The 2,850-nt window shown below is 44.9% G+C and overlaps 1 long non-coding RNA gene across 1 annotated transcript in view; it reads left to right on the top strand.

Annotated features, from left to right (window-relative positions):
* LOC115030898 overlaps window positions 1–2,355 on the top strand; it is a 9,826-nt gene extending 7,471 nt beyond the window's left edge. The window contains exon 3 of the long non-coding RNA XR_003836496.1: window positions 2,237–2,355. This is a non-coding gene — a long non-coding RNA (uncharacterized LOC115030898). The remainder of the gene's footprint in view (window positions 1–2,236) is intronic.
* Window positions 2,356–2,850: the final 495 nt, after the last annotated feature.

Genomic DNA, 2,850 nt, shown 5'->3' on the forward strand with positions numbered 1-2,850 from the left:
GTGAGCCACCATGTGGTTGCTGGGATTAGAACTCTGGACCTTCGGAAGAGCAGTCGGGTGCTCTTACCCACTGAGCCATCTCACCAGCCCTCTTTGTGTTTTAAATATAGAAATATATTTTGTAAACTGCTGCCTCTATCACCTCTATGAACCATTTGGTAGCCATTTTTTTTTCACTTTGCCATTTTCTATATCATAAAGTCATGTAGGCTGGAAAGCCTTAACTTAAAAAAACAAAGGACAGTTGGACAGTGGTGGCACTTGCCTTTAATCCCAGCACTTGGGAGGCAGACACAGGCAGATTTCTGAGTTTGAGGCCAGCCTGGTCTACAGAGTGAGTTCCAGGACAGCCAGGGCTATACAGAGAAACCCTGTCTCAGAAAAAAAAAAAAACTAAAAAAACAAAACAACAAACAAACAAAGACCTTGAAGAGGCTGAAGAGAGAGCTCCAGGAGACTGCTGTTCAGTTCCCAGCACACACAGTGGGTCACAACTATTGGTAACTCCAGTTCCAAGGGTTCTGATACCACCTTCTGGCCTTTGTGGGCACTGCATGAATGCGGTACACTTCACATACCCACAAACAAAACATTCATACATCTTAAAAACAAATAAAGGTCTTGTTTTGGCTTAGTCTTTCCATACTATCCTGTTTGGTCAGTCTTTTCACTGTAAAAGCTATGTCTTTAAAAAAAAATGAAAAAAATGAAGGAAGGAAGAAGAAGGAAAGAAAGAAAAAACGAGAGAGAGAAAGAAAGAAAGAAAGAGAGAGAGAGAGAGAGAGAGAGGGAGGGAGAGAGAGAGAGAGAAAGAAAGAAAGAAAGAAAGAAAGAAAGAAAGAGAGAAAGAGAGAGAGAGAGAAAGAAAGAAAGAAAGAAAGAAAGAAAGAAAGAGAGAGAGAGAGAGAGAGAGAGAGAGGGAGGGAGGGAGGGAGGGAGGGAAGGAAGCAGGCAAGTCAAACAAAAGAAAGAAAAAGGTCAGCCAGGAGTTGGTGGCACATGCCTTTAATTNGAGGGAGGGAGGGAGGGAGGGAGGGAAGGAAGCAGGCAAGTCAAACAAAAGAAAGAAAAAGGTCAGCCAGGAGTTGGTGGCACATGCCTTTAATTGCAGCACTCAGGGAGCAGAGGCAGGTGGATCTCTGAGTTTGAGGCCAGCCTGCTCTACAGAGTGAGTTCCAGGATGGTCAGGGCTTTACAGAGAAACCCTGTTTAAACAAAACAACACACAAAAAAACCCAACAACAACAAAGAAATATGTATTTGCTGACCTGCACATAAAATAGGATGCAGAAATGCCAGCCATATTGTTACCTCTGGAGGGAGCCAGGTGGATGGCAGGCAGCAAGGACAGCGAGAATTCTCATGGCACTCTCTGCACTCTTGTGGATATGTGAATGTGTCATCTATTTAAAGGTAAGTTTACAAAATAAAGCTGATATAGCCCAATCACAAAACAAGTAAAGGCAGAAGCCAGTGGTGAGTTCACCTTCACACTCAACACCCAGATAAACCACAGTCAATATATTTTAGCTTTGTGAGATAGTCTGTCTTCATAGTCCCAGCTGTCCTAGAACTCACTATATAGATCAGCCTCAAATTACAGAGATCTACCTGCTGGGATTAAAGGCATGCATCACACCAGGTAGATTTTAAGTATGTGTGTGTGTGTGTGTGTGTGTGTGTGTGTACATGGCCTTATATGCACGAGTTCAGATGCTCATAGAGCAGAAGAGATCGTCCGGTTCCATTTCCAGGCAGTTGTGAGCTGCCTGAAGTGAGTGCTGGGATCTGAACCTGCAGCCAGTGCTCCTAACTGAATCATCTCTCCAGCCGCACTAGCAGTACTTTGTCTTTCCTCCATGACTTCATCTATGTATAGATTTATGGATTTATTTTTTCCACAGTGGAGTGTCGCTATGTGTGGCATTCCATTGTCTGTTTCTTACATAGGGTAAAACATGGGCAACATTCCCCATGACCTCACTTTAAACAGCTGCATGCATTTTAGTCACAAAAGTCAGCCAATTGCTAAAAGGTGATTTCCAGATGAAGTGGGGTGGGGGTGGGGGCCCATTGGACTGTAGAGCCAGGTGGCTCCAGTCTCCATCACCCAAAGCTGGGCTTTTCACTTGTCTCTGTGCAGGACTTAGAACTCCAGATCTGGAAGAATTAACATAGGGAATGAATTGGGTGTTCTGTGTGTAATGTTTAGATTCAATGTTACTTATTTCCATAGGCACAAACACTTCCTACCTGTCCCAGCCTCTTCAGCCTTCCCTTGAAACCACCATAAAACCATCAAAAGCAGAGGGCCTTGCCAGGAAAAACCATGCTGTGTCCAAGATCCTAGCTCAGCCTGCACCTACCACATGCCGTTGGACCTTGGGCATGCTGTTCTGCTGTAGAATGGAGATGCTAACCTCCATGCCATCTACCTTGGAGATATTTTCTTGGGAGATGCAAATGAGGTTGTAGCTGTGAGCCTGTAAAAATACAGGGCACTGTCTACACACCAGGATCTATTATGAATTCTGACCTCTTAACTGGAGGCATTAGAGACAAGAGTAGATGGCCAAGCCGGTTGGCCCAGCCTCTTTCTATTTTTGGCTCCTGAAGCTCACTCCCATGGAGCAGTCTTCAGCATCAGCACTTTTATTTCTATAATGGAGGGTTGTAAAGTTCAAAAACACGAAGGATGGCCAAAGGTGAAGAGCCGGAATGTCCCGCGCTGATTTTCCCGCCAGCAAGAAACAACGCGGCACACAAACAGGATCCTTCTGTAGCAAGCTTTAATGCGTCTTGAGAGGGAGAGCATCAGCTTCACAAGGCGGAGACCCCAAGCCCGAAAAC

The sequence above is a fragment of the Mus caroli genome, chromosome 4 (assembly GCF_900094665.2).
Source record: "Mus caroli chromosome 4, CAROLI_EIJ_v1.1, whole genome shotgun sequence".
NCBI lineage: Eukaryota > Metazoa > Chordata > Mammalia > Rodentia > Muridae > Mus > Mus caroli.